Source organism: Gopherus flavomarginatus, chromosome 17 (genome assembly GCF_025201925.1).
Source record: "Gopherus flavomarginatus isolate rGopFla2 chromosome 17, rGopFla2.mat.asm, whole genome shotgun sequence".
Taxonomy (NCBI): domain Eukaryota; kingdom Metazoa; phylum Chordata; order Testudines; family Testudinidae; genus Gopherus; species Gopherus flavomarginatus.
Genome location: NC_066633.1, coordinates 5,545,188 through 5,565,148, shown reverse-complemented (window position 1 = coordinate 5,565,148; position 19,961 = coordinate 5,545,188). Strand labels below are relative to the sequence as shown.

General features: G+C 44.4%; 1 protein-coding gene across 12 annotated transcripts in view; it reads right to left on the bottom strand.

The window, feature by feature from the left end:
- The window catches only part of KCNT1 (potassium sodium-activated channel subfamily T member 1), a 193,344-nt gene that overhangs the window by 79,923 nt on the left and 93,460 nt on the right, over positions 1–19,961 (bottom strand). The window lies entirely within an intron of this gene.

Below are 19,961 nucleotides of genomic sequence, written 5' to 3'. Positions count from 1 at the left end.
TAAGCTGGCACAGATCAGAGTAGTCATGATGATATGCAGCGGCTGAAGATCTGGCCCTTAGTGTTTATAGTGATAAAGTTTTAACATAACCAGAGAGTAAAGAAAGACCTCCCTGCTGCGGCATGGAGCCTGACTTTCCTACAGGCATTCTCCGCCCTCCAACAGCCATTCGTTCTCACAACTCTTTTCTACAGCACCTGGGCAAAGAGAGTGACCGCTAACCCCTCACTCCTTTGCAACCCGTTAAAGACCCTCCACCATGTCACACATGGCAAGGGTCGCAGCACAGAGAAATGGCAGTGGTTGCCTGACAGCTGGCAAATGAAACAAAAATGGATGCATTTGTCAACCAAAGCCACCTGGGAATCCAGAAGTTCCCCATACCTGTTAACTTCTTGGGCAAAGGATAGATAACCCCACTCAGAGGAGGTGGCTCCCATTCCTGTCACACTCTACCATTACCTCTCTTCTCTGGAGCAAACTACAAGTGCCTTTCTCTTGACCAAATCCTTCCTGTTATCTGAAACCCTCTGAAACACAGCACAATAAATCTCCCTGTGAAGGCAGTCCAGCCACAAAGGGAGCTTCTGCGGCATCAGTGTGTGGGAGGATCTACTGGCCCAACCCTGCAGATTTCACTGGAGGATTTGCCTGTGTGAGGACTGCAGGTTCAGGTAACAATACATCCATGTCTTGTTTTCGAAAAAGAAAAACACATGCCATTTTCGAGTTCCTAAGAGGATACCCACCAGAGAGCTAAAACTGTTTTAAAAAGGTATTTGCCTATGTTCCTTTAGGGCTCCCAGGTGAACACATTTTATAGTTTAACTAGAAAATAGCAGTGTTACCCAAACTAAGTAGAGAAGTTGTCTTCTTTGCTGGCCATTTTCAGTGTTATTTGCTACATGTTAACTTCATTATGGAAACAGAATTAATATTTAGTCTGATGAGATTGCTGTGCCCAAGAACGGTATGTAAATCTCCAATGAGACTGGCTAGATTCAGTGTTGTTATATTGTTGCTCGTTCATCATATAGTCAGTTATTTTATTTACTATTCAGTCCATTAGGAGGATATTGTTTCAACTCACTGTATGCTGAATTTTACACAGCACGTTGACAGCAGATCTAATCTTGTTAAAGGCCACCAATAACTTGTTTTCTATGTGATGTCCCAGGGATAATCCTTCCAAATTCCAGAACTTTGCAGCAATCAAAGAAACACTGCTTCCCTTGAGAATTTTCCCCAGGTTTTATATGGATCCCAGTACAAGCTGGGAAAAGATTTTAGGAATTGAGTGAGTGTGGTGTGAATAGCCATCCAAGATTTGAAGAGCTTCCAGGGACTCAGCAGTCCACAAGAAATACCAGACCTCAAGCCAAAAATTTGGAGCACTGGTGCTTCACACACCACTAACTTCCAAAGTATTATAGAAAATATGAATGTCTTTCTATTTCGGGTAGAGGGTGGTGCCTGGTTTTGCATCATGATTTTCAACCGGGCGAAACTAGATGGGGCTTGGTTTGTTTCCTTTTCACTTTACTGCAAGATTTACAATATTCAAATCATCTCCAAATAGCTTGAATTCCATTACAACCTGCCCAACCTCATCTCTCCTAACCACCCAGCCTTCCTCTGCATTCTGAGTTAGCTCCTGTACACTCAAAGCTGAAAAGATTTAGGGGGTCTTTAACCATGTCACTGTTGCAACAGAACAAGAGCAGTCATGGGACATCAGAGATTCGAAAGAACATCCTCGTATGTTGAAAGGCAGGGCTTGCCCCTTGTAGCAGCTATGTTCAGCAGGACTGAAGCTGTTAAAAAACAAATTCAGTCTACAAGAAGACAAATTACCTCTGTTGCTAAGATACCTTATTTGACCATTCCAGCCAATCCTCCAATTGCCTCTGAATTTTACTTGGCATTTGGGTATGTTGATGGTTTATTATATCAAGGGAATGACTCTTGACAGGCAGGGAGTCCCTGGGGGACCTTCATCAGGCTACAGGTAGTGCTTGAAGGCCCTGAGGGGAAGGAGTAGTGATTAACATTAAATAAGGCCCAGATTCACCACAACTGCTACTATTCTACCCACAAAACCTTGGGCTTTCTTCCTGTCAGGCCACCTTCTTCTCCTCTGCTACCCCTAACAGACACTTCCTATCTCCCATCCCCACTTATAGACTTGCTTCTTTCTCACTTGGACAGTCCTGGTCCACCCCACCTCACCTGGGCCTGGCTCAACACCCCGTTTCTAAGTCTTACGGAGAGGAGAACTCAGCGGATGGTTCTGCCTCATGACAAAGAGAGATGGAAGCACAAGTGCATCAAATGCAGAGATCAAGGTCATGCAGGTCAATACCTAGGCACCCAGAAGCCGTGGGAAGGAAGGTTTCCCTTCAGTTACATGTGTTATTTCAGAATTAATAAGGCCAAAGTCCAACCCAAAGCGAAGGCGCAAGCGAGGTCTGAATTTTATCCCAGCTCCTCTGCCCAAAGATCAAGAAGGCAACTCAGGGAACTCCCTGTACTTAGTCATTGTTTGTGGCTGACTTTCTAGTCCCCGAATAAATGGCGCAATGGGGAAAAGGGAGGTGATTTTAATATGAAGTGCAAATCTCATCCCTGGATACTGGTGCCAAAACTGAGACTGGCTGGCAGAAGTCAGAGTCACAAGCCTAAGAACCAACCTGCGGGTGCAGATCTGGGAATCCACTGCTCTGTTATTCAGGATGTGCAACCAAAGCCAGTCCCCTCCCCTGCTCTTCACCCTGCAATACCTGCATGACAACTGCAACTATTTCCATTTTTATTTGCAGAAGTGAGGGAATTGAAATCCTACACTGTGGGGTAGGGGTGGAGGGGGAATCAACCTAAGATACACAACTTCAGCTACAAGAATAGTGTAGCTGAAGTCGACGTATCTTATTTCAACTTACCTCGCGTCATCACGGCGCGGGGTTGATTGCCACAGCTCCCCCGTTGACTCCGCTTCCGCCTCTTGCCACGCTGGAGTTCAGCAGTCGATGGGAGAGCGATCGGGGATCGATTTATTGTGTCTACACTACATGCGATAAATTGATCCCCGATAGATCGATCGCTACCCGCCAATCCGGCAGGTAGTGTAGACGTAGATGCCCAAGGCTGTGTGTGAAGCAGAGTTCAACTGCAGTAAAAGTATCTACAGGCCTTTACAGACACTCTCCAAGCACCTCTCTTTGGCATTACTGCAGCCTCCCAGGTTGTAAATTACAGTTAGACTCGCTAGTCAGAGCATAAAAGATTGTTCTGCAGATTAGCAATGGCTCTGTGTTTTATATTATCAGCAAGAAGGAGCTCATGAGTTACGATTAAACCGAGCAAAGCTGCCAACTGCAGTGAATTAGCGACGTCCATGCTTCGCTGCACGCTGTCTTTAGAATAACCACTATTATTATTTTAAAAAACCACAACTCATTACCAGAGACAGTTGAAATGTGATTGGGGAAGAGGAACAAAATGACCCGGGCTTGAAAGCTGAGAGCTGCGGTTGTCATGCAACCCTCCACTATCCCATTCCTTTGCACCTATGTAACCGCCTGCACATATGGGGTTAGCTCTTGCCAAAAATTCAAGGCTTGGCACACCCTGGACGGGAAGACGATTTAAAGGGAAGCCGGACTATCAGCCCTAACAGCAGGGACAGCTAAATAAATATTTACTAGGCAAGAGTGCTGAGCTGCCAAGGCAGTGGAGAGCGAGAGGGTTTTTTAGAAAACACTGTCATTGTTTCAGAATCCCTGTCCAGCCAGAGGGGTCTACCAGCGAGCGCTGACAGTTGCTGTTACAGTCCTCGACCCTTCTTCTGGGAAGTTACCAGATGTATAGGAAGCAGAGGTCACCTTTGGAGTGAATGAGAGATCAGCTCCTCTGAGCTGTTTTCTGGTGAACACTTTTACTAAGTTAAAAGGATTGTTGGTTAATTTATGACTGTCCAATTCATATATAAATATAACTGTATGTATGGTAAGATCATCATCCCCAGTTACAGCAGACAGGATGAAAACGTGGAAGAGAGAGAAAACCTTACACACTTCAGGCCATAAGCCAACTAAGTTCCTGGAGCCAGGAAGAAACTTCCTTCCCTCTCAGGAACATTACGCATCCTCACTTCACACCTCCTAGCACAGACAGGAGGACCGGATGGACTGCTGGTCTGGTCTAGGACAGCAGTTCCTTTGGCAGTGATTGGGTTATGCCATGTGGAACTAGATAACACAGTGGTAAATCAGGCCCAAAGGGAGTTAAAAGCATCAGCCCTCAAGTTAGACCAAAGCACACCGCTGCTAATCCTGACACATCCCCAAAACTACTGCTGAAGAAACTGCATTTAAGGCAAAACCAGAGGCTTCTCGGCCACCAAGCCACATTCATCTTCAGATACCAAGTCACTGTGCGACTTTGGGCAAATCACTTCACCTCTCTGTGTCCCTCAGCCAAAGCAGGTGGAAACTGGGGGGAAGAAATCAAGTTCTTTACAAGAGAGCAGATGCTGTTTTCCTGGGTGAGCTAATTACAGAAGAAACACCCTGCTAGCTTGCCTGTACATACACTTGTGACTCCAGTGATGCTGGCAGAGAGACGCACAATATGCCGTTTCACTGGCAGCGTATTACTGAAAGATGGACTCCATGGCAGAGGTGATGATAAATAATAGACAGCAGTTAGGAGATCTGGCATTCACGGTGCTCATACTGCAAGGGGGAATGTGCTCACTGAGGCTACATCTTCACTACCGGCCGTATCGGCAGGTAGCAATCGATTTCTCGGGGATCGATATATCGTGTCTCATCTAGATGCGATATATCGATCCCCAAAGGAATTCCTGTCGACTCCGGAACTCCACCAACGCGAGTGTCGGTAGCGGAGTCGACAGGGGGAGCCGCAGACGTCGATCTCGTGCCGTGAGGACGGCAGGTAACTCGATCTAAGATACTTTGACTTCAGCTATGCTATTCGCGTAGCTGAATTTGCGTATCTCAGATCGATTTCCCCCCCTAGTGTAGACCAGCCCTAAGACAGTTTGCAGATCTCAGCTTTGGGTGAACCGTGCAACTGGTTTATACCCCATCGGAAGTAACAGCTGGAAAATTTACAGCATTAAGCAAGGAAATCTATAGGACACACAAAGAGCCAAATTCACCTGTGCTGTAAGCCCATGGAGCTTCTCCCGGGGTACAGCAGGCCCAAAATATTCATGCCCCGAAGGAAGGCAGGAGGAGAAATGTACAGGGCTAGCTGAGACTACAAGCACCATGCACAGCTCATCCTCCACAATCAAAGATGAGAGGCTGGAGTTTAGAAGGCAAACGGAATTCCTAGAAACTCCAGGCAGTTTGCAGTTTTATAATGGAAAGAAGGATCTGAACTGGACACATCTGGAATAACAGAAGCTACCTGTAAGCAACCTTGTCCTCAATAAACAGATAGTTAAGGGTTAATGTCTCTTTTACCTGTAAAGGGTTAACAAACAGGGAACCAAAAACACCTGACCAGAGGACCAATCAAGAGACAAGATACTTTCAAATCTCGGTGGAGAGAAGCCTTTGTTTGTGTTTTTTGGGTTTGGTTTTGTTCTCTCTGGGTCCTGGAAGGGACTAGACGTGCAACCAGGTTTCTTGCCAATCTCCCTGCTACAGTCTGTTATATATTCAGAATAGTGAGTATTTAGTAGAGAAGGCGGTTATAGTCTTTTGATTGTTTTCTGTATTTGCAAATGTGTAGTTTGCTGGAAGTATTTTAAATTGTATTTTTGCTGGGGGGGAGGCTTCTTTCTAGTGTCTATAAGCTGTAAGACCCTGTAACTTTAACCATTTAAATTACAGAGATAACTTTTACTTTTTTTCTTTCTTCTTATTAAAAGTTTTGCTTTTTAAGACCTGTATGATTTTTTCCCCTTGTTGAGGCTCAAGGGAATTGAGTCTGTACTTAACAGGGAAGGAGAAGGGAGGGGAGAAGGGTGAAATCCCTTTGTTTTAGATTCACGGAGCTTGAATCTGTCTCTCTCTCCAGAAGCCCAGGGAGGGAACACCTGCAGGGGAAGAGAAGGCGGGGGAACAAACCTGATTTCTCTGTGTTGTGATTCAAGGAGTTTGAATCACAGTAGTCTTCCAGGGTAACCCAGAGAGGGGAAATCTGGGAGAGGCAACAGTGAGGGAAGGGGTTTACTTTCCTTGTGTTAAGATCCAGAGGGTCTGGGGGGTCCCCGGGCAAGGTTTTGGGGGAGCCCAGAGTTTACCAGGCACTCCAAGTCCTGGCTGGTGGCAGCTTATCAGATCTAAGCTGGTAATTAGGGGAATTCATGCTGGTACCCCAACTTTTGGACTCTAAGGTTCAGATTGGGGAAATATACCATGACATGGTGGTAGCCGTGGGATTCGAACCCACACCCCTGAAGAGACTGGAGCAGGGAGATTGTTATAAACAGATAGCTAAGGGTTAATGTCTCTTTCACCTGAAGCACCTGACCAGAGGACCAATCAGGAAACCGGATTTTTTTTAACTCTGGGTGGAGGGAATTTTGTGTCTGAGTCTTTGTCTGTCTGCCTGCTTTCTCTGAGCTTTGGAGAAGTAGTTTTACTTTCTAATCTTCTGTTTCTAAGTGTAAGGACAAAGAGATTAGATAGTAAGTTATATGGTTTCTTTTTTTTGGTATTTGCATGAATATAAGTGCTGGAGTGCTTTGATTTGTATTCTTTTTGAATAAGGCTGTTTATTCAATATTTTTTTAAGCAATTGACCCTGTATTTTGTCACCTTAATACAAAGAGACCATTTGTATGTATTTTTTTCTTTCTTTTTATATAAAGCTTTCTTTTAAGACCTGTTGGAGTTTTTCTTTACTTCAGGGAAATTGAGTCTGCACTCACCAGGGAATTGGTGGAAGAAAGAAATCAGGGGGAGATCTGTGTGTGTTGGATTTGCTAGCCTGATTTTGCATTCCCTCTGGGTGAAGAGGAAAGTGCTTTTGTTTTCAGGACTGGGAACGGAGAGGGGGAGTCACTCTGTTTGGATTCACAGAGCTTGTGTCTGTGTATCTCTCCAGGAGCACCTGGAGGGGGGAAGGGAAAAAGGATTATTTTCCTTTGTTGTGAGACTCAAGGGATTTGGGTCTTGGGGTCCCCAGGGAAGGTTTTTCAGGGGGACCAGAGTGCCCCAAAACACTCTAATTTTTTGGGTGGTGGCAGCAAGTACCAGGTCCAAGCTGGTAACTAAGTTTGGAGGTTTTCATGCTAACCCCCATATTTTGGACGCTAAGGTCCAAATCTGGGACTAAGGTTATGACATGGTGTGCAGCGGTTACGGGATAGACAAAATCCAGAAGCCAGTAGGAATATTATATTTTTCTTTTCTCTGCTAAGGGCTTTTTAGCAGAGAGAAACAGTTTGGTTTTAAAAGGGAACCAGAGAGAATTTTTTTTTCTGCTCTCTCTGGCAGTTTGTGGCTTGCATAATAAGCAAGAAGCCATTAAGAGGCTGTTAAGGGTCTTTTGACTAAGGTTTGACAGAGATTGGCAAGAAACCTGGTTGCACATCTAGTCCCTTCCAGGACCCAGAGAGAACAAAACCAAACCCAAAAAACACAAACAAAGGCTTCCCTTCACTGAGATTTGAAAGTATCTTGTCTCCTGATTGGTCCTCTGGTCAGGTGTTTTTGGTTCCCTGTTTGTTAACCTTTACAGGTAAAAGAGACACTAACCCTTAACTATCTGTTTATGACATGCCTGTTTGTTAGTTGCTCACAAGTTAGAAATGGAGACAAGGAACAGACCAACAGCCTGCAATGCTCAGATGGTGCAATACAATTCTGAAAAATGTGACATCGCTCCTGATGTAATGGCTTTTTTGAGACGATGAATACAGCAGAACTCTGAGAACCATATGCTGGATAACAACATGCACACCGAAAAACAGCTGGGAAAAAATAGCAGCAGAATTTCTGAAAGTATTTACATCGGCACAGTCAAAATGATGTTTCAGTTCCAAGCAGAAATAAATGAGAAGCTTCGTTAAGAAAGCTCGGGCATGTTAAGATGAATTATTTCCAAAGCTAGACTCACAAAATAATTGATCTGTATCAGGGCGCATTTTTTACAAATAAATTAGATGGCTACTCACTACCCCGCACGCTGTCTTTGTTAAACTTGTCGTAGAGCACAGCAAGCGACTGGCCCCCAATATATGCTAATTCATCAGAGCTGCAGAGAATTAAACACATCTGTACAAAAGAGACGTTTTCCAAAAACATGGCCTGTCTTACAGATACATTTGCATTACTAACAAAAAAACCAACGGCAATATCACTCAGGTTTCAGCCAGATGGCTAGCTGATCTATGGCATTACTAGTCACTTAAAATTATGAATATAAACACTGATAGATGAAAGCACTGAATGATTATAGAAGATACTTCTCTCTATGACAAACGACTGTATGTATTCATCAGTTATAACTGCAACCATACAAATAAATGCTCTTAAGGCAAGCTAAAACTGCAAGATTTCTGCAGCAGGGACTGTTTTTCTTTCTTTCTTACTTTCTTATAACAAGACAAAAGAAAGACAGAAAGACAAAATCTCAAGGTCTACACACTCTCATTCTTTGGGTCTGGAACCAAATTTCACAGCTGGCTTTGTAATGCTCCTAAGTTCCTAATCCAAAACCCCAAGTGCCCTGGGAAATCAGCACTGGCAGTTCGAGCGCCTCTCCATTTTAAAATAAATAGAATAATTAAACCATATCAATCAACAGCTGAGTTGTTTAGAATTCTCACAGGACCCTTCCCTCCACTTTTCATGTCTGCACCAGAAGCAGAGAATTAGAAGTGGAGTAATCATCAGAAAGTTATTGATGTAATTATGGGAGAGGGGAGGAGGTGGCAGCTGAAAGCTCAGCACGCCAGCCCTGCTAGGCAAGGGGAGGAGACGGCCATCCCAGCAACCCCTACAACCTGGGCTCCGGGATCAGGCAGCACCAAGCGTGTTCAGATATATGAAGGGAAATGATGAGGATGAGGTGAAGGGACTCCACACGGTCTCTTGCAGAGGTGGAGTTAAAGCCCATCCCAACTGTCTGCGCTCCCTTAGACTCTGCAGCCAGGGATGGGTGGATTAGCAGGTACTCCCACATAAATGCTCGAGCATCATGGGCAGCAGGAACTCAACTCCCTGGAGGTGTAAACCTGCTAGGAGGGAGATGGAGCATAGAGGAGAAAACAGTGAACACAGACTCCCAGCGTGGCTCCCAGAGGTCCACAGGTGCACAAACTGCCACTCGTTGCTTCTTGCGACATTCAGCACAAAGTTGATGAGTCTGTTTAGTAAGAGTTCAGGTGGGTAAATAAATGAGAGGCGTCACCTCTGCTTGACTTCACAGGACTTCCTTTAAACCCCTTGCAAAGGCAAAGGTCTACCTCTTGGGCAAATGATCCCCTCCTCCCTGAGCCAGCGGACAAATCATAGACTGAAGTGGGGTCAATCATAGAATATCAGGATTGGAAGGGACCTCAGGAAGTCATCTAGTCCAACCCCCTGCTGGAAGCAGGACCAACCCCCAGACAGATTTTTGCCGCAGATCCCTAAATGGCCTCCTCCTGTGGGTTCTCTACACACACTCAAGCATGCAAAGGCCTCAAGCTCGGGCTGACCCAGACCCAGGTATGCACCAATTTGGAATAACACAATTGTGGGGGTCACATAATTTTGAGATACAAATACCACTGAGCATAGTTTGTGCTGCACATTCAGCAGGCATTTTCGAGCACGTCAGCAGTTAGCCAGAGGGCCTGATCAAGGCTCTCAGGCAGCTTCTTTGTTCAAGGAGTCAGGGGATTATTCAGGAACGATTTCTTTTGGGGGTGGGAAGGCAGAGCTACAGACCCACCTGAGGGATCTAGAACTACTGGAGCATTGTGCTGCAAATACAGTTCAAGGCAGAATGACATGGGGGGTAGGGGGGGTCCCCATCACTGCCACCTCTGGCTGAGAAAAATGATGGAGCCATCTTTCAGAAAGAAAGAAGGCAAAGCCCAAGATGCAGGAAGGAGGAAGGTTTCGCTCCAAGTCCCCATGCCCCTTCCCTGGACAGGACCTGCCCAGGTGTGAGTGTATTATTGATGCATTCAGAGGGAACGGGGGGCAGCCTTCCAGAAGGGGAGGAAGCACGGCAAATAAAGCAGCATGTTATCCTCAGGGCAAAAAAACCAGGCCCCTCTGTTAAATCACCTGGTGCTACCACACAGATACATGCGCTGTCTGGTGCTATCAATTCAGGTGGGAAGCTGCATGTCACCTCCAGCAGCTGATAGTTGGCAGGTGACCATCTAGCAGCTATGTAAGTGCCCCAAGCAAACGAATGGGCTGTGACTGCCACAAGGTAAGCGCTTTAAAAGGGAAAAGGTGCAAAGTCCTGTGGGTAGCTCAGTATAAGTCACTATAAATGGCGGGCGCTGCTAGGCTGCCTTCATCTCACGCTCTCTCTGCCCCTCCTTTCAGCAGAGGCCCTCGGGCTCAGTTAAAGAGACAGAGCCGAGTGAAAGGGGCCAGCTATTGCAGGTGCCTCCCTTTCTGGGCACCCAACTTGAGGCTGAAGCATGTCTTAGGAAGCTGCTTCGACATGGGCCGTAGCTTCTGTACGAACCACAGCCGGCATCCGGCAAGCGCTGCTTAGAGCCTCCCGCGTACATTAAGCAGAGAGGAGACACAGTCATCGGTAAAATATCCCCACCAAACCAGTCCCATCGAGTGCCCCCGAACCGTCCCGCAGTCATTTAAAGACAACAGGGAAGCTGTGTTCTGAAGATTAAAAAAGCCTCCTTGCACTGAGCTACCCACAGGACTTTGCACCCCCCCCCCTCAAAAACCTGAGACACCCAAAATCACTATTGTCATTTTCAGAACTCCTGGCTAGCACTTTGAAAGAGTGTCCTGATAAAGAAAAGCACCAGGAAGCAATGAGGGGGCATTAGGGTACCTACATGACAACATCAGACCCTCAGAGCAGTGAGTCAGTCCCAGGGTCAGGGGCATGACACCACTGGTATAGTGGCATTGTGCTCACTTACACCAGGATGGGATTTGGCCTTTGGACTCTATCTATCTTTACTGATTATTTATCAGAGGCTTCTAGACAGATTTTTTTTTAAATGATACATTTAATTCCCACATAAATCAGGGTCTGACATCATCAATTTGAGCTGGGCATCTTGTGGACAAGCACCCCACAACACAGACCTACTAATGAACCTCAAACTAGACCTACAGTCCCCCTGCCATTGCAAACCCACAGGGTTTCCCACTCCTGCAATGGCTTTTTGATGTAGATGCATCTCAAAACCTGGATACTCACTTTCACTTGTTGACCAAGCAGAGTTTGAAACTGAACCCATGGAGATTTTATTTCAGGGAGAAATCTTGCAGTATCTTCCTCAGGCTTTCCAGCCTGGATCCATCCTAGCTGGACTTGTTTTCACCCACTCTGATAATCATCAAAACAAGCCTAGTTAAAAGCCAATTGCTTGGAAGTAGTGTAATTACTGCCATTATGCACTTCATAATGCCTGAGCAATTTCATTTTCGTAGTACAGGGTTGGTTTCTTTTCTTTTCTTTTTTTTTTTTTTTTTGTACTTTACTAACCTAGGATCACAGGTAATTTGTGCCAAGAAGATGAGCTTCCAACAAAGACATTTACTTATCTTAACAAGTACAGAACACAAGCTAAAAATGAGCATGGCTCCAATCTCAGGAACTAAAAAGGAGCTGTTTGGATAGCTAGGAAAAATAAGCAGTTTCATATCTCTGCATTATAACTGTATCATACCTAGACACTCCAGGAGAAGGTGAAACAAACAAAATATAGCCCTCTTGGCTAAGAAAAAAATGAGGCTGAAAAGTTAATACAAATGAATATGCAACACAAACAATAGCAGGACGCAGCACATAAAGCTACACAGCAGAGCTCCCCCAGGTGAGATGGGAAAGTGAGGGTTAAGAAGAAGATGCACGGTTCCAGCAAAAACATGAGATCCAGAATTTTTTATTTCCTTGAGACTTACATGGATATTTCAGACTGGAAAAATCTGCTTACAAACTCGTCCCACCTCAGGCCCTGCACCACGACCGACTGGCAGATCTGCACAGCACAACCCTCCTCAGATTCCCTTACTGCAATGACAGCTGGGGGCGTTTTGAAAACCTAGAAGGCTCCAAAAACTACTGACCAATCAACAGAGTGGAGTTAATATAATGCTAGCTCGCCTTGGATACTGCTGCCATCCAGATGCTTTTTAAAAAGACAAGGGGAAATTCATTCCTAGAAAACCAGTGGAGCTGCAATGGGATTCATTTAACCCCTAGTTTATGATGTTTTCTAAATTCAATTTTTACAATACTCTCAGAGGAGGTAAGAGGGTGTTGAGTGTAAAACACAGGACTGGAACTCAGGAGATCTGGCTCTGCCACAAACTTCCTGTGTTACCTTGGACAAGTCACTTTATCCCCCTTTTACAGAGAAGTTATGTCACTGGGAATTGTGAGGCTTAATAAATATTTGTAAAGCTCCCTGCCATTCTTGAGAGGGAAATGCAGAGAATCATTATTGTACCTTAAAAGACTCTTTTCCCTCTCCCAATTTGGCAAACACTGAAATTGTCCTCTCTCTAGTTTAAACACTTCTTCATATACCCAGGGCTGTTTAATCACAACACAAACTAGCAGCTCACACAACATCTTTCTCCAACAAATCATCCCATTATCTCACCACTATCATCCTCTGGTATTAGCAGCACCATGAATCTGGCAACTGTGTTGTTAGTTCACCAACCCGAAAGGGGGAGCAGAGCTGCATGAGCCTTTGTAAGTGTGTGGGAACATGGGACTGGAAGGGCTCTCCTGGGGCACTGAGTCCAGTCACCTGCTATCACAGGCAACCCTGGCATATCACCCAGTTCTAAAACTCATCAAGCTCCACCCTAAACCAGTTAGGTTTCTTGCCCCCTCTTCTACTGAGAGCCTATTCCAGAACCTCAATCCTCTGATGGTTAGAAACCTTCTGATTTCCAGTCTAAATTTACTCATGGCCAGTTTATCCCATTTGTTCTTGTGCCAACATCCCACTTTAGCTTCAATAGCTCCTCACCCCCCCCCACCCATCGGCCTTTCCTCCTCCCCCCATGTATGTATAGAAACTAGAGAGCAATCATATCCACTCTCATCCTTTGATTTGCTAGGCTAAACAAGCCAAGCTCTTCCAGTCTCCTTTCATATGATAGGTTCTCCATTCCCTTGGTGTAAGAGGGCTCCAGCGCACTGCAGCTTAACCATTATTTAAATGGCTTTATTATTGTTTCTTCACATGATTGAAATTTGTTCCCTGGATATATACCAGGTTTGTTTCTCTGTTTTACCTGTAAAATAATTGTGCTGTTTGCATTCAGTAGGTGAGCTGCTCGCTGTGTACGCTGAGGCTTAGCAATGCACTTGTTGCACACTATGCACCCGTAATGTAAGCTTAGCCTCAAGCTGACAACAACAGACCAAAACAGAGAGCTGGTTGTAATGAAATGGGGCCACCAAGCATAAAGCTGAATGGCAGCTTCTCGATATTACAGCTTGCAACCCTGTGACTTGGGTCACTGTTAGTCAAAGCCAAGCAGCAATCACCCAGTTCTAAAGTGTAAATACTGCAAAACCTGGCAAGTGTAGCTTAATCTGTTATTGTCTGATATGTGATGGGTGGCAGCTACGGCTTCCTTTAACAAGCAAAGGTTTATAATGGTTTGTAAATGCCAGGGGAAATTCCTCTTCCAGGCAAATGATTCCCAGGATAGGAAGGGATTTGTGCCTTCTAAAAGGTGATTTTATGAGTAGACCTGGGTTATTTTAGGTGGAAACAAGGATGGAGCAGAAAGCGGGTCAGACCTAGTGTCATTTCCCAAAAGAGGCAGCTCATCCTACCCCACAGAGCTCCATTAGAGAGCTGGCCATGGCCGACACATCCATCTCCAACAGCACCGGCCCTATCAAGTGTCAGTATAACCCTCCACAAAGCCCAACATCATCTGAATGCTCCAACTCTAATACAGCAGCTGGTACTTTATATTTGATCCTCTCACTGCTAAGCAATGGCCTCATAATCCCAGTTTAACAACAGGGGGCCAAAGACAGACAGAAACCTCAGGCGTCTGAGACTCCGTCTGGGATCGGATTCTTCCAACCTAAGCGGATATGTTCCCCTAGCACTGGCAGCCTAATTCAAAAGGGAAAACACGAAACATTCTGAGAAATATCATGTGTTTTTTATGCTTGTGCAAGGCCCCGGCTTGGCAGCCTGTCACCTGAGGTCCCGTCCCACCACTAACATTCTGTAGAGAAGCTTGCCTTGACCTTCTCCAGGCCCATTTACTAGTTTGCTTCGGTGGAGGCAGCCATGGAAAATGCCAGTGAGCATCAACTACAGCAGTGATTTTTGGGATGTAAGCACCAAGCCAAGACACTGACTTGGAAATACCAGCTACTAGCAGTCACAGATCAACTAAGTGCAATTGTAGGCAGTTCCATTACACCTTCCACAGCAGAACAAGAAGGGAGAAAGACCATACAGAGATAGGAGAAAAAGCAGGAGGACAGGCACAAGACGGAAGCTGAAACGTTCAGAACCCACACAGGGATTGCCAGGAACAGAGCCAACTAAGCCAAGCCTTATGCCAAGATGTACGATGGGAGGAGGACAAGCTGGGAAATTGAGAACAAGAGACATTAATCCAGAGGGAATGGAGTGTAAGGGGGAAGACAGACAGATGCACAAGCCCACGCAATCCCACCTTCAGAGTCTTTTGTTAAACAAGCCTTTCCAAATGCACAGTTTCAGACTTAAAAGAAAAAAAAAAAGCCTTCAGACCTGGGAGCTTGCCAAAGCTTAAAACACTGTTGCAGACTGCCCACACTTTAAATAAGCAGTAATTGAACAATTATTGCAATAGAGGAGGCTATGTGCTTCAATGAAATTACATCAGCTCATTATAGTACGGCTTCAAATCAAGTGTCACTGAAAAAAAAAATTTAAAGGGCAAACTGACAGGAGCAGCGGGACATAGGGTACTTTTTATTAGGTGTATTACGGTAGCACCTAGAGGATCCAACCAAAATGAGAGTCCCACTGTGCTTGGAGCTGTACAGTTCTATAACCAGAGACAGCCTCTGCTCCAATGAGTTTAAAATCTAAAATCCCCAAGGACTAGGAGAGGAAACAGTCCCAGAGAAGGGAGTGATTTGCTCCCCATCACATCACTGGCAAAGTGGGGAATAGAACCCAGGTCTCCTGAGCCCAGCCCAGCACCCCATTCAGCAGCTCACGTGCCCTCCCCTGTGTCAGGAATACAATCAGCCTTGGTATCTGGAGGCAGCAGAATGCTGCCTTACCTGCCTTCACTATGCCGCCCCTTGAAGACCATAGGAGCCATCAAGGAGAAATACAAGGACCTGACCCTGTAAACCAATTCACATGAGCAGTCCTCACTCACACGAACAGCCCCATTGAAGTCACTGTATCTGTACAATAGAGCTAATGGCACTTCCCGATCCCACAGGGCCTTGTGAGGAGAAACACAGTAAAGGTTGTGAGGTGCTCAGACACTCCAGTAATGGCAACCATATAAGTACTATCACTAACTCCCAGAGCAGGTCCACAACATTTTGGCACCTGAGGCGAGGAGCTCAAATGACACCCCCATGCCTCTTTGCTTGGGCCAAAACTTTGAAAGGTCTCAATTCTCCTTCTTCCTGTTCTACTGCTCTCATGGTACGGCTCTGCTACCTACCCCAATAAGGAGAACTAACAACTTAAAATGCCTTGTTCAAAAATTTTAAGTCACACTTAACTTTCAAACACCTGAACAGCAAATGTAACGTTTCTTGTCTGCATAGTAAGCACTGGCATTTTTATCTGTTTGAATAATCAAAGTGCTGCTTTCCGTGCCTTCTTGGTTGCAAAGATTTGAACTGCTTCCTAAAGGTCCATAGTCTGGGCCAGGTCATGCTCTGCTGAGATGCTTGCAAGGCCGACCAGCCTCTCCTGTGTCATTGTGGAGTGTAGATGTGTTTTTATTAACTTCAGCTTGGACTAGCTGTGTTCTCCACTGGCAACTGTTACGGGAAGTGTTAGAAGTATGCGCGGAGCAACAAAAGCATTTGGAAAGAGGGTGGTCCTCTTATTGGTGCACATATATTCCATTCTATAGCCTGCAGAAGTGCCCCCCTCTACTAATCGGTTGCAATTGGTATTTGCTTCTCTTCTGCACAAGCAAAAAGGTCGGTGCATATTGGTCAATATCAAATCCAGTTAGTTTAAAGGAACAACATTGGCATGATTCATTAACTAGCCTTCATTGTTCTGTTGCATCTATAGGCTGCTTGTGGGCAGAATCTTACTATAAAGAAAGCTACAAGGCTACAAAAATGCCTTTTGTTAAGTGATTATTCTACAGGGGGGATTTTAGGGGGAGGGGAGGAAGAGACTTTTGGAGGGGGCGCTCAGGGAGCAGAAATTGCTCCTTTAAACTCCAAACCTCCTGAGCCTCATAACTGACAGTGTTGGTGCAGCTCTGCCCGAAGAGTTTGAAAGTGTTCCTTTCATTTTCCCAGCTAACTCCCTTTAGATTTTTTTCCCTAAATCCAATGATGGCTCCAGCCATCTAGCACGATGAATAATTCGGTTTTGGCAAACGCCCGGAAGTTCTGCAGTACTTCAGAGGAAAGAGCAAATCTCTGTGAACCAAGAGATCAAAGGCTATTAGATGATCAAATCAATGTAAACCAGTGGTACTGAGCAGAAGATTTTGATTTTCTACATTGACTCGCATGTGCTCAGCATTCCAAAGCATTTACAAAGTAGCAAGTCAGTTATAGGCCAAGCACTGGCTGAGAACAATGAAGATGTTGTTATACATTCAAGAATTCATCACACATAGCTTTGGCCATTGAACACTTTTTAGTAAAGGAAGAGAATGTTTGCCAGAAATCAGGGTTACTCTTCTTGGAAAAAACCCTTCGGAGGGGACCAGCTATTTCCACCTGGAAAGGCAGAAGGGACCTCACTTCAAGGTCTCATTGGACTCTAACACAATGGCCCATCTACCTAAGTTTTTATAAGGTCACCCACCCCTATGGTATCTGAGCATCTTCTGAGCAAGGCACAACATAGAAGCAAGAAAGATTTAATTAAATCCATACAGAAAGTTTTACAAAGAGAACTCCTACGGAGTTTCCTGGAATATCTTTGAGTATGCGCAAGCTTCGTTAATGGCAAATAGCTTCTATGTTCGAATGTCAGTTTGATCGAGACATGGGAAATGCTTCAACTTTTGTAAATACCACTGAAAACTGTGGACGTAATTAATATTGCAGGATGCCTTTGGAAATACCCACTGCAGACATTGATAAGTGACCATATACTCGTGTCCGGTTTCCTAGAGCAAAGGAAAAGCTATAGATTTGGATTTAGGCTTTGTTGAGGATATAACTTGTTACTCTTAAAGTGCTTCTTCTGTATAATAAAGATAAAAGCTTAGACTGCAAGCTCTTGGGGCAGGGACCATCTTTTTGTTCTGTTTGTACAGCACCTCGCACCATAGGGTGCTGGCTCCTGTGTGCTACCGCAGTACCAACAGTTAGTTATAAAAGGAACCATTCACACCACAAAAACAAATGACACTGTGAAATCGGTACCATGTGGAATGGAAGGAGTAGGGAGTTTACAATGGGAGACTGTCAATTAATAATGCTGCCTAGATGTGAGTTTGGAGACAGGCATGTCCGATGTGTTCCTGGATCTCATTACAGGAATTTCAACCAAAGAGCCACAGACATCAGCAGTCTCACCCTTGCACAGTAAAGTGGCATAGAAGTGACACCGAATTCTTGTGACCTGATTTTTGACTTCATTGCAAGTTGTGGATACTCAGCAAAGGGCTTAATCAATACATAAGCTTTGTGCTAACTTTTTGCCCATGGGTAAGTTTCATACTTAGTCTTCAGCACTCAGCAGGATTTGGCCCCTAGTGTTACATTCAGCATCTCTTTAAGCTTGGTACGGTCACATGAAATACTTGCATAGATTTAGTCATGAGAGCACAGCAGCTGCTGTAGTCAGGCTCACAAAGTAAATGTCTTTTAAGGAAGGTAAACGATATTCAATGTGTTTGACATTTTCAGTTACTGGAGATGAATTCCCTTTCTGATGAGAATGGCAAAATAGTTCCATTACTGCGAGGCCCTCGGTTCGCAAACAGCTCACGCTCGTCTCAGAAAATATTACCCCTCATTTCAAAATTTAATGCATTTAGACAGTCATAACTGCCCCCAGCCATGTTTTACTCTCTGCTATATTCCCTTTTTTACCAGCTGTATACAATGCAATCACATTTCTGCATCTTTCAAAGCATTTCAAAGGCAGCTTCCATTAGAAAAAGTCACTCTATATATAATAAAGTCCCTTACATGCCAAAATATTTGTTTCCTTAGGGTTATAATTACATCAGTCACCAATATTGTGCTGTTTGTCCTAAAGCACTTCTCTGCACCAGGCACGGATGCAACACATAGCAACAGTTCTGCACAGGAAGTGAAGTATCCAATTGCTATTGCAGGTGGTACTTCGGGGAGCAAAACACAAGAGGAATTTGGTCGGAACACTGTGATTCTGCACAATAATCTAGTCTATAGATGGAGAAAAATAATATTTTCGTACACTACAAAACAGCAATAAAACTCAAGATCAGGACAAGTATGGTTACTCAAGAGGATCAGTCTTGAAAACAGAGTTTCAACTTTTTACCAAAAAAACCTATTCAGTCTCCAAGTAGGATGAGATAAATATACCCAAAGGGTTAAATTAGCTTGACTAAAAAGTAGATACGCTTTGCAGCCTGTGTAAAGTGCAAATAACTCAGTTGTGGAAAGGCCTTGAAAGATGGTTTGCCTGATTGGAAATACTGGCTGATAAAATAGGAGGAAAGTCCTTGAAGAAGAGGCTCCATTTATCAAGGATGATTCTGATTTTAGCAAAGAAAGGGATTCAAGAAGTAGTGATCATGGCCACGTAGGTTCCAATAAATAAGGTACAAAAAGGTGGACACTCAAAGGACCCTTGTTGCTAGTGTCTGCCTGTCCATTTGGAGATGCCAAGATGAGTATGAGTTCCTTGGGCCTAGTTCCGTTGAAAGTACCTGCCCAATACCTATAAAGGCATGGTATTGTATAGGTGTGATAATTGTTTAGGTGCTTAAGGCAGAGTTGGAGCAGCTGCCTATGGGCCATTCAGCCTTTGGATTTAATAAAATGAATTTATGATTAAACTGGTGTCATGGTGGTATCTAGCATTAATAATAATAATAATAATAATTCCAACACCCCATCAGCAAGCAGTAGCAATATGCGAGTGTGTTTCACAATATTGATTTTATTTTATTTACTCCTTGGGAGCTGAATAATGTATTCTTAATTTTAAAAGCAGAAAGAAAAGAAATGAGTGGATAATATGTTGTGGGATTTTTGATTTTTGATTTTGAAACTGTACAGATTGACACTTGGGAGCCTGCTCCTGTAATTGCTACTGCTGATGAATCCAGATTGTTATAATTAAAGTCGGAGTGTGGATCTATTCCCTTATAGATAATCACCAATTTGTTCCAAGGATGTTACTTTTTTGCCCCCAAAGAAGAAACTCAAATGTCCTTGGAGCACAAAGACTCATCATCCACCATTTTGTGAACTACTTTAACTTCATGAGGTTTTGAAAATCTTTGTTGCTGCACAATTATCAGGAATAAATTAAGTCTTTCAACTCTGTTAAAAGCAGAATAATCCATTACAAGCTGCTAAAATGAAAACTGACCGTTGTTGCATGCAGCAGCTATTGCCTTAACCACTTG